Source organism: Rhinoderma darwinii, chromosome 6 (genome assembly GCF_050947455.1).
Source record: "Rhinoderma darwinii isolate aRhiDar2 chromosome 6, aRhiDar2.hap1, whole genome shotgun sequence".
In the NCBI taxonomy this organism is placed as follows: Eukaryota; Metazoa; Chordata; class Amphibia; order Anura; family Rhinodermatidae; genus Rhinoderma; species Rhinoderma darwinii.
The window spans coordinates 60,209,675-60,222,082 of NC_134692.1; the positions used below are offsets into that span (position 1 = coordinate 60,209,675).

General features: G+C 46.9%; 2 protein-coding genes across 11 annotated transcripts in view; one reads left to right on the top strand and one right to left on the bottom strand.

Moving 5' to 3' along the window:
* Positions 1-12,408, bottom strand: part of CMKLR2 (chemerin chemokine-like receptor 2) — a 109,558-nt gene that overhangs the window by 85,309 nt on the left and 11,841 nt on the right. The gene's annotated exons all lie outside the window — the stretch shown is intronic.
* The window catches only part of ZDBF2 (zinc finger DBF-type containing 2), a 45,074-nt gene continuing 41,513 nt past the window's right edge, over positions 8,848-12,408 (top strand). Inside the window, exon 1 of the mRNA XM_075829847.1 lies at positions 8,848-8,942. The gene's annotated coding sequence lies outside the window, so the exon portion shown is untranslated. The remainder of the gene's footprint in view (positions 8,943-12,408) is intronic.

A 12,408-nucleotide genomic window follows, 5' to 3' on the forward strand; every position in this document is an offset into this window, starting at 1 on the left:
TTCTCCAGAGGTACAGGGATAATACCCAACTTCTTGACCAAATCAAAATCTAGAAAATCTGTTGTAGCACCAGAATTAACCAAGGCATATATATGCAAATATATGCCCTCCTATTCAATCACAACAACACAATATTTTTGGAGAAAAATTAAAATGCACACTGAAGAACCTCCCCATTGACTTTTAGGCTCTGACGTATTCCCAACTTGGGGGGAGACTTGAGCAAAATGTCCCTCTTTACCGTAATACAAACAAAGACCTAAGCGCCTCCTTCTATCCTTCTCTGCCTTGGAGAGCCTCAGGGGACCCAGTTGCATTGGTTCTTTGCCACACTAGGATAAAAGACATCAACAGTATGACATAAAGCAGTCTCCTTCTCAGACCTTCTCTCCCTAATATACCTGTCAATATTGATGGCTAAAGACATAAGGCTATTAAGATGATCACATGGAAATTGTACCTTACCATCCTGTACATGGTCAGAAAGGCTAAAACAATACTGACTCTAGAGGGCGGCATCATTCCAATCACTAAGGCCTTATGCCCGCTTCAGTTATTTTCTTCAGGGTGCGATCCGTTTTTTTAAATGATAGCACACTGCCACATTCATTTCTATGGGGCCATGCATTTTTTAATGGTTCCGTACGCCCGTTCCCTCAAAAGTAGAACATGTCCTACTTCTGTCCGTTGTTCAGTGTCTGTCTTGCCCATCGAAGCCTTTGGGTCCGTCAAAACAATGGACAGCACATGGAAGGCATTCGTTGCCAAGCAAATGCAGGTGTCTCGAAGGGTCTGTGGACCCACTGGGCCGTACCACCTTGGCGGTAAGGCAGCTGGCCAACAGGGAGCAGGTGAGAGTCTATAGTTCTATAGGTACCTGTGGCAGCTCAGACAGCAGAAGCAGTGCAGGCTCGGCTGGGACTAATTTGCAGGCGGACGTCAACCGAGGTGAGGCAGGTCAGATGTGGATGCAGCACGGCACGACTTTGGCACAGCTCAGTGCTAGACCAGGAAGATATGAAATGCTAGGAACAGGTACAGGGACTGGAACAGGGAACACACTAGGAGGCCATCACATAGACAAACTAGGGAACACAATAACGCTCAGGCATCAAACTAGGGGGCTGGACCCCTCTTATAGTCCAGGGTACTCACAGGTCAAAGTTCATCCACAATGTCCGGTGCGCGCGCTGCCCATTTAAGAGCAGGCACGAGCGTGCACGCGCACCCTACGGGATCCGGCTGAGGTGAGTGGACACGAGCGCTGACGTCTCATGATGGAGAAGGCTGGGGCCAGTGCTTGCCGACTCGTGGGTGTCAGGAGGGGAACGGAGCTGACAGCCCGCAGCCACGGACATTACAGTATCTCCCCTCTTACGCCCCCTCTTTTTGGGACCAGAGCGAGAGAGAAATTTCTTCAGAAGAGTAGAAGAATTGAGGTTCTCCTCTGGCTCCAAAGACCTTTCTTCAAGACCAAACCCCCTCCAATCCACCAAATAAAAGGTCTTTCCTCTCACTCTCTTGGTGTCCAGGATCTCTTGAACCTCAAAGGTGTCTGAAGGGCCGCTGGAGGCAATGTCTCTGCCTCCCTCTTGCTGAAGATGTCCGAAAATGCAGCATAATGACTCGGCAATCCTGCCAATGACCGAGGTAGCGAAGGCTGAGCCGAACGAATCTGCACCAGACAACGACCTTGACACTCAGGGCCCCATTGGAGAACCTCTCCAGAATTGCATTCCAGGACTGGGGCATGCAGTCACAGCCAAGGCAGGCCCAGCAACACAGGATTAACAGCTTTGGACAGGACATAGAAGGACAGAAGTTCGGAGTGAAGGGCTCCCACTTGGAACCTCCACTTGGAACCTGTGACTTGGAACCTCAGCGGCTTGGTCACAGCTATAACAGGATCTGGCAGAGGTAGTCCATTCACTGAGGCAACTGTCAACGGGCTCTCCAGAGTGGTAGTGGGCAATTGCAGAAGGTCCACCAGATCTCTGCGGATGAAATTAGCAGCGGATCCGGAGTCCAGATACGCAGAGACCTGATGCGTTCTCTCGCCGGACACTATGGTCACAGGTATGGAATATTTAGACGGAAGTCCATCTTTACCCAAGGTTGTCACTCCTAGCAACCCTAGGTTCTGGGATCTTTGGGGACACAGGCACACAAGATGGCCATTGAGACCGCAATAAAGACAGAGTCCAGATGTGCGTCTGCGTTGCTTCTCCTGGATGGATAACTTATACTGGTCCATTATCACAGAATCGACATCTGAGAACAGCAGGGGTTGCTGCAAAGTAAGAACCAAACTGGAGCGGGCTCCCTCCCGTCAAACCTCTTGGAGGCGTTCCTGGATCCCTATATCAATCCGGGCCGACAGAAGGATGAGGTCGTCAAGGGTAGACGGCAGATCTCGGGCGGCAAGTTCGTCCCTAATTCTGGAAGCCAGTCCATGCCAGAATGCCGCCACCAAAGCCTCATCGTTCCATAACAGTTCTCCAGCCAGGGTGCGGAAGTGGATGGCGTACTCACTCACGGAGGTGTCTCCTTGATGTAGGTCAATCAAAGATGCTGCTGCAGATGAGACTCGTCCAGGCTCCTCAAACACCATGCGAAAAGTCCGGAGGAAGGCTTGGAAGTCATGGGTCTCTGGGCCTTGTCTCTCCCAGATAGGGTTCGCCCATGCAAGAGCCTTTGTGGTAAGGAGAGAAATGATGAAAGCGACCCTTGCACCATCGGATGAAAATATCTTACTATACAGGCTGAAGTGGATCTGGCACTGGTTCAAAAATCCACGACAGGTACTTGCTTCTCCATTATAGCGGTCAGGAAGTGGCAAAGAAACACGCGGGTCAACACTGCCAAGAGGTATAGTAGGAGGAACAGCGGCTTGTGCCTCCTGCCGAAGTGCAAGGATGCTCAACGCCTGGGAAAGTTGGTCCTGTCGAGACCGGAGGTCAAGCATATACGCTCGCATCTCCTGTGATGTCGTCATGGTCTTGAATCGACCAGCAGCGTCCGGGGTCCATGGCCTGAGCGTACTGTCACAAAGGGTCTGTGGACCCACTGGGCCGTACCGCCTTGGCAGTAAGGCAGCTGGCCAACAGGGAGCAGGTGACAGTCTATAGTTCTATAGGTACCTGTGGCAGCTCAGACAGCAGCAGCAGGGCAGGCTCGGCTGGGACTAGGTAGCAGGCAGACGTCAGGCGAGGTGAGGCAGGTCAGACATGGATGCAGCACGGCACGACTTTGGCACAGCTCAGTGCTAGACCAGGAAGGTATGGAATGCTAGGAACAGGAACTGGAACAGGGAACACACTAGGAGGCCATCACATAGACAAACTAGGGAACACAACAACGTTCAGGCATCGAACTAGGGGCCTGAACCCCTCAAAGTTCATCCCTACGGGATCCGGCTGAGGTGAGTGGACGCGAGTGCTGGCGTCTCCTGTGGAGGAGGCAGGGGCTAGCGCTTGCCGACTCATGGCTGCGGCTGCCAGGAGTGGAACTGAGCTGACAGCCCGCAGCCACGGACATTACAGCAGGGAGTGCCAAAGTTCCATGCATTCAACAACAAAGGAACGGATGCGGAGTGACAACGGAAACCACACGGATTTCACAACGGTCAGACAGATCCGTTTTCAACGGACATGAAAACGGTGAAGGATGTGTGCATGAGGCCTACAGTGACCCGTCTCCCTGTTTCAAAGCCCAAAGAGGAACAGCCACTAAAGTAGCTGCATCCTGGTCATCATAGAGAACCCCCAAAGCTGACATGAATGCTTCCACACTAAGGCCTTGTCACGGTCTGTGGATATGTGGACCCACTAGGCCGCACTGCCGTAGTGGGGAGGCAGCTGGCCAAACCACAGAGCACCCCAGCAATACAAAGTTCCACACTAGGTTACCTGAATAGTCTAGACAGTGGCCGAGGCTTTGGCATGGATGGAGGTGGGTGCAGGAGGTTACGCCAGACGTGGCAGATGACACAGGATATGGCAAACGACAGCAGGTGCAGTAGACACGACGCCAACACTAGTAGGCACAGGAACAAGAACACAGCACAGGATACAGGAACAGGTAACAGGGCACGGGTAACAACTGGAACGGGAAAACACTAAGGGACCATTTGCAAGACAGACTTAGGATACACTAACAATGCTCAGGCAGGGCCCTTCTTATAGTCCAGGAAAGCAAGTGTAGTTGATGATGATGATTGTTCACATGTGCGCGAGCTGGCCCTTTAGGACCGGGCACGAGGGTGCACGCGCGCCCTACGGGACACAGCGGACCGGAGCGGACATGAGAGCTGGCGTCTCCTAGGAAGAAGATCCGAGCCAGAGCTCGATGATCCATGGCTGCGGGCGTCAGGGGGTGATTAAACCCGAGGGCCTGCGGCCATGGACTCTACAGTATCCCCACTCTTACGCCCCTCTTCTTGGGGCTAGAGTTTTGGAAGGTGGGGAGGAAAAAACGAAAATGAAAATCTGAAAAAGGGCTGCGGCGGGAAGGGGTTATGGTTAGTTCACATATTGCGTAAATATACAGCGGCTTTTCCGCAATGGAATTTGTTGTGGAAAATCCGCAGCAAATACTGTAGCAGCAATGTGGATGAGATAAAACAAATCTCATCCACACGCTGTGTAAATACTGAGTGGAAAAATCGCTCAGAAATTGACAATCGGTGCAGAATTTTATTCCGCAGCATGTCAACTGTATTTGTGTAAATGCTACTTACGTGTTGCGGGTTTTCCCCATTGAATGCAATGGGAGGTAAATCCTGCAACAAGCAGCAGTTGCGTTTTTTGCGGCGGGTTCTCAAAAAACGCAATCCAGAAAAAAAATAAATCTCATACTTACCTAGAAGTCTGTGTTCCTCCCTTTAGTGCTGCCTCCTGGGGTGACATTTCATCCAATGTGACCGCCAAGCGGCGGTCACATGGGATGAAACATCATCCCAGGCGGCCGGCCTGTATGACATCAGAGGGCCTGTCTCCTGGGATGACGCTTCATCCTATGTGACCATCGCTGCAGCCAATCACAGGCTGCAGTGGTCTCCTTGGATGAAACGTGCTGCAGTTTTCGGAAGCGGACATTTCCGGCCAAAAAACAGCACCAGTTTTGTGCGCTTTTTCACCCGGAATTCCCTGCAGCGTACAGGGAAGGATACGCTATGTGCTTTTATGGAGCGTATCCGCCTTGTGTGAACTTGGCTTTACGGTAAATTCTCTGAAGGAGTTCAAAAGGGGCATGAATGTGTTTCTTACGTGTAATAATATTACAAGTTATAGATCCTAGATAGAGTATGTTCACACGTCCTATTTTGCGCCTAGAATTACGCCTGAAAAGACGGCTCCATTACGCCTGCAAACATCTGCCCACTGCTTGCAATGGGTTTTACGATGTTCTGTTCAGACGAGGTGTAATTTTACGCGTCGCTGTCAAAAGACGGCGCGTAAAAAGACGCCCGCGTCAAAGAAGTGCATATCACTTCTTGGGGCGTTTTTGGAGCCGTTTTCATTGACTCCATTGAAAAACAGCTCCAATAACGTCCGTAAAAGACGCCGGAAAAACGCGAGTACTTGAAAAAACTTCTGAAACTCAGAAACTCTTTTCGCCTGAAAACAGCTCCGTCATTTCAGACGTATTTTGCTACTGCGTGTGAACATACCCTTACTGTAGATGGGTCATTTATCCAGGGATTTAGGCTGGATTCACACGAGCGTTGCGTTTTTGCGCGCGCAAACAACGCAGCGTTTTGCGCGCGCAAACACCATTTGACAGCTGCGTGTGTCATCCGTGTCTGATGCGCGGCTGCGTGATTTTCGCGCAGCCGGCATCATAGAGCTGAGGCTTGTCGACGCCCGTCACTGTCCAAGGTGCTGAAAGAGCTAAATCTTTCAGCACCCTCGACAGTGAATGCCGAACACAACTGCGAAAAACCTGTAAAAAAAAAGATAAAGTTCCTACTTACCGAGAACTTCCCGGCCGTTGCCTTGGTGACGTGTCCTTGGTGACGCGCCTCTCTTGACATCGGGCCCCACCTCCCTGGATGACGCGGCAGTCCAAGTGACCGCTGCAGCCTGTGATTGGCTGGAGCTGTCACTTGAACTGAAGTGTCATCCCGGGAGGTCGGACTGCAGGAAAGAGACAGGAGTTATCGGTAAGTTAGAACTTCGTTTTTTTTTACAGGTTCATGTATTTTGGGATCGCAAGTCACTGTCCATGGTGCTGAAACAGTTTAACTCTTTCAGCACCATGCACACAGAATGTCTCCCGACGTCGCGGACCGGAAATTTTTTTGCCGGGTTCGGCCAAAACGAGTTTGGCCGAACTCGGTGAAGTTAGCTTCGGTTGTCGGGTTCGCTAATCGCAAAGACACTCCGTTTGGATGTTCGGAAACAGAAAAGCACGTGGTGCTTTTCTGTTTACATTCATCCTTTTGACAGCTGTTGCGCAAACACGCAGTTCGCACGGAAGTGCATCCGTGCGACATGCGTGGTTTTCACGCACCCATTGACTTCAATGGGTGCGTGATGCGTTGAAAACGCTGAATCAACGGACATGTCGTGAGTTTTTTGCAACGGAGCAACGCTGCGCAAAAAACGCTGCCATGTCTGCACGGCCCCATTGTCTAATATAGCTACGGGCAACGCACGTGAAAATCACGCGCGTTGCACGCGCGGATTTTACGTTCGTCTGAATAAGCCCTTATTCTGATTGCCATATTGGAGTCCCTCGTATGAGGAAAATTGGCTTTGTTTTTATAGTTTTTTTGTCTTCCTCTGGCTCAACATTGCAGGATGATAGGCTGAAATGGACGGATGTATGTTTTTTCTGCCAAAGGCTATGTTCACACAGCTTATTTTCAGGTTTTATTCGGACCGTAAACGGCACAAAAAACGGTTGAAAATACAGGGGCTGTATGCCTCAATATGCATGTCACCTCTTGAGCCGTTTTTGATTTGTGTCAATAGAAAAACCGCTCCAAAAATGGCCGTAAAAAACACATAAAAAAACGCTTGATGCATAAAAAATGACTGAAAATCAGAGGCTGTTTTCCCTTGAAAACAGCTCCGTATTTGACAGCCGTTTTTTGTTAAGGCTGGGTTCACACGACCATGTTACGTCCGTAATGTACGGAACGTATTTCGGCGTGAAGACCCGGACCGAACACACTGCAGGGGGCCGGGCTCCTAGCATCATAGTGATCTACGATGCTAGGAGTCCCGGACTCGCTGCAGGACAACTGTCCCGTACTGTAATCATGTTTTCAGTACAGGACAGTAGTTCCACGCAGAGGCAAGGACTCCTAGCGTCGTACATCACTATGATGCTAGGAGCCCGGCCCCCTGCAGTGTGTTCGGTCCAGGTCTTCCGGCCGAAATACGTTCCGTACATTACGGACGTAACATGGTCGTGTGAAACCAGCCTAAGCGTGTGAACATAGCCTTAGTGTATGTTCACATGGCTTATTTTCAGCCGTTTTTCGTGCCGTAAATTGAAAATACAGGAGCTGGACGCCTCCAAACATCCGCCCATGGTTTTCAATGGGAAAAACAGAATTTTGTTCCCAAAAGGGCGTTTTTTACGCGCCGTCTGTAAAAACGGCATGTATAAAAACGCCCCGTAAAAAAGAAGTATATGTCACTTCTTGAGCTGTTTTTGGTGCCGTTTTTCATTGTCTCAATAGAAAAACAGCTCCAAAAACGGCCATAAAAAAACGCCTGGTGCATAAAAAACAGCTGTAAATCAGAAGCGGTTTTCCCTTGAAAACAGCTCCGTATATTCCAGCCGTTCACAAACTATGTTACTATGATTGGTTGATATATTTCGGCTGTAGTTTTCTGCTCTGGGTTCTAGTTATTTTTTTGGTAGTTTTTTGCAGCAATGGTGGAAATAACACAGCGGTTTTGACAAAAATAGCAAAAGTAAAAGTCGCTTTACAAAAAATCGACTCATGTAAACATACCCTAAACTGCTTATTAGACCACATCTAGTTTTTTATGAATAAAATGGCTCGAAGTCATAGCAAAACATTGCCATGACTAAGAGCCAGGGCAGCTGGAAGTGCGTAAGCGGATCTAGAATGTTAAATTAGACAAACACAAAGTTTCAATCGAGGAAGTGCTTGACATTATCTCTAGTTTTCTTTGGATATATTATTTCATTTGATGCTTTTTGGACCTTGACAATTTCTCTATTCTGAGGATTTTTGTGGTAATGTAAAAACACCATCTATAAAACCGCATAGCCTTGCATGAGAAAGTAGTCTGCAATCTGTGCCTCTGTTTTGGAATTATAAGGGTATGTGCACACACACTAATTACGTCCGTAATTGACGGACGTATTTCGGCCGCAAGTCCCGGACCGAACACAGTGCAAGGAGCCGGGCTCCTAGCATCATACTTATGTACGATGCTAGAAGTCCCTGCCTCGCTGCAGGACAACTGTCCCGTACTGTAAACATGATTATACTACGGGACAGTTGTCCTGCAGCAAGGCAGGGACTCCTAGCGTCGTACATAAGTATGATGCTAGGAGCCCGGCTCCTTGCACTGTGTTCGGTCCGGGACTTGCGGCCGAAATACGTCCGTCAATTACGGACGTAATTAGTGTGTGTGCACATACCCTGACTCCCAGCATCCCTGCATTGCGGCTGGGAGTTGTAGTTTCACCACATCTACAAAGTTTCCAGCACACAACTTTGACAAGCACTGCTGGCTTCCCGTTTGGCTGCGTGTATAGGAGCATGCGCAGATGTGCAGCTTACCGGGAGGACTACTCAGCTATTTTCTATCCAGCGCCGCTACTCTATGGTTACTGTCTTATCCTGGAAGTGGAAATGTTCGACCCCGGATAGAAATGGAAACCTGGGAAAAGTAGTAGAAGAGGCCTGGACACTCGGTACGGCGGGAACAGCGCTGGTTTCGTTATTGAGGGTGAGAACTGTGAGAAAGAAATCTCCGTCCAGGCCTGACAGGAAGCCATTGATTACTAACAGACAGTGGTATATCTGGGTGACACGCGTACCGCAGCCCTGTGTTCACTGCTCTACTACAGTATATACACCGCAGGCTGACTGTACTGTGTCCGTGCACCCTCACGTATCGCGATAACATTATTACTGGCGCGAGGTGGGACTTGAACTTGTGTGTGACTATAGTTTTGTAAGTTTATTACAACTTGTGGTGATTAGGTAATTACTTTGTTGCTATGCTTTACACTTTGTAGCCATCTCCACACAGTTTCACAGTTACAGAGGCTCTGTCACCAGATTATAAGTGCCCTATCTCCTACATAATGTGATCGGCGCTGTAATGTAGATACCAACAGTGGTTTTATTTTGAAAAACTATCATTCTTGAGAAATTTTAGATTTTCAGGCACCGAGTGACTTCAATGGGTGCGTGATGTGCGAAAACCGCTCAAGTATAGAACATGCAGTGAGTTTCACGCAGCAGTCACACGCTGCGTGAAAAACACTGAATGGCCCCATTGACTTAGATGGGTCCGTGCGATGTGCGTGATTTTCACTCGCTTACCACGGACGTGAAATAGGCTTGTGTAAATAAGGCCTTACTCACACAGCGTGATCTCACTGTGCTGTCATTCACAGCTTGATCTCGTGAGATCACGCTGTGCTGTGATTAAGACTCACACAAACTTTACCGAAGTTTCGGGAGTGTGAATAGACATCGCGTCCTGGCTGGAGGTGATGTCTATTCACTCTCAAGACACTTCAGTAAAGTAAATGTGGGTGTATGTGACCGCACAGCGTGATCTCGTGAGATGACGCTGTTCTGAGTACAAATCGACATGAATGGAGAGACATGTATTACGCTGATTGGTCAGCGTCATACACTCCTCTGTACAATGCCCACTTGGTCAAAAAACGCCCAGTTGGGCATTAAGAAACAAATTCGCATAAATCTAAAATTGCTCCTAACTTGGTAAAAAAATTATCGTTTTTCTAAATAAAAACCACTGCTGTTATCTACATTATAGCGCCGATCAGATTATGTAGGAGATAGGGCACTTATAATCTGGTGACAGAGCCTCTGTAACCCCTTCCCGCTGCAGCCCTTTTTCAGATTTTCATTTCAGTTTTTTCCTCCTCACATTCCAGAAGCCATAACGTCTTTATTTTTGCGTCTATATAGTTCTATGAGGGCATGATTTTTGGGTGACGAGTTGTAGTTTTTCGTAGCACCATTTATTGTGCCATATAATGTACTAGGAAACGGGGGGGGGGGGGGGGGGGATTTCTGGGGTAGAAAATGAAAAAACCAGATTCCTCCATTGTTTTTTGCGCTTAGTTTTTACGGAATTCTTTCTGCAATTAAAACAAAATGTTAACTTTATTCTGTGGGTCAATACGATTACGGCGATACCAAATATATATAGTTTTTTTTCTATATTTTACTATTTTTACAAGTAAAAACCGAAGTAAAAAATAAAATTTATTTTGTGTTGCCAAATTCCGAGAGCCATAACTTTTTTATTTTTCCGTCGGTTAAGTGGTGTGCGGGCTTATTTTTTACAGGATAAGCTGTAGTTTTAAATGATACTATTTTGGGGTACATGCAACGTTTTGATCCCTTTTTATTCATTTTTTGTGGGAGATTAGGTGACCAAAAAAAAATGGAGATTCTGGCGTTTACAATTTTTTTTAATTTATTTTTTTTTACGGCGTTCACTGTGCGGGTTAAATAATGATATATTGTAATAGTTCAGACTTTTATGAATGCGGAAATACCAATTATGTTTATTTTATTTACTATGCTCTAGAGGGAAAATGGGAAAAAGGTTTTTTTTTTTTTACTTTTAATTACTTATTTTTTTACATAAAAAAACCCCACTTTATTTTACTAACTTTTACTTTTTGTATTAGTCCCCCTAGGGGACTTCGACCGGCGATCGTTCGATCACCTGCAATACTAATGGTACCGTTACCATGGAAAACCAGCAACATTGTTAACTATGCATATAAATCTAGGAATTGACATTCATTTTAAAGAAATGCTACAAAAGCAGTGAAGTTTAGTTATGCAACTTTTTACAGAAGTTAAATGGAATCTGTCAGCAGTTTTGACCCCTCTAAACTGCTAACCGCACTATCTAGCTGTGGATCAGCATGAACAAGAAATCTGCGTTTTTATGTCCCTGATGCCGCAATCACAAGTGCCCCCTTTGCTCTGACTGATGGCTCTAGAGGACTCTAGATTGGACACTACAGCTGTCACTTAGAGTTGAGGGGAGGGGCTAGAGAGCACTCGGTGAAGAGAGTCTGGTGCACCGCACATGCAATCACGGCTTCGAGGGGCATTAAAATGTAGATTTCTTGGTCACGAAACCTGCATTACCGCCACCGCAGGTATCGTTACGCTGCTTGACCTGTCCTATATTTTGCTGTTGTGAGGGGTCAAAACTGCTGACCGGTTCCCTTTAAAACTGAAATGTTGTTGAACGTGGAATAACACTTTTATTAGCAAATCTCGTTCCTGGGTTTATGTAGTCACTAGACAGAAGCTCTTGCTGTACGTTCTCTGAGTAACATCGACTTAGTTTCTCATGATGCCAGCAACAAGGAGGAAAGCGGAGAATGGCATTTGTTCCTCTCTCACTGCCAGGCTGTGCTGAACATGCTGGCAACAACTTTGACAATCTTTTATTTTTTTTTCTGGCCCGGTGTGTGGGTAAGGTAAGGTGCAGCTATACATAAACTCTCATAGTCGCTACATATAGTAAATATCTGGAGCTTCACTATCTTCCGATCACTCCCACTGGTTATATAATGTTCTGCAATTGTATGGTATTTATATGCTCCTGTATCAGTAGTGTTTCTTTTCCGTAAATTGTGACTTTATTATTAAAAAATAAAAACATTAAATATTATAGTAAATGTGTGGTTTTTTGTTTTCTAAAATTTCTCTTCAAAATAAATAATCTTCTTTGTAACAACACTGTCTGCCGAGTTGAGACAGCTGTTTTGACTCTCTTGACTCTTGTCATATTTTAAGGTCAGGAGTTGTTACACAATGAGGCACATGATTCCAGGAGTAGTAACTGCTCATACAATTAAAGCTCCAGATGTAAACGTGTGGTGGGGGGAGAGGGGATTTCTGGGCAGAGCACCGGCCAACAGGGTCATTTTATTGATCATATTTGGAAAAAAAAAAAAAAAAAAAAGCTCTGTTTGTTTTTTTGGACAGCTATTGTCCCAGCTGTGATATTCCCTTTTCTTGGTACTTGTTCAAGGCATTGAGTGTGGCTATAGACATGTCAGTAGATAGTTATCAGACCCCCCCCCCAATCCTCCAAGTGCCTATGTGAGGATTATTCGGTTGTCCAGTCTTAAACAAAATGTGTTCATTTTTTCAACTTTGTAATCTATTTCAGCCCAGAT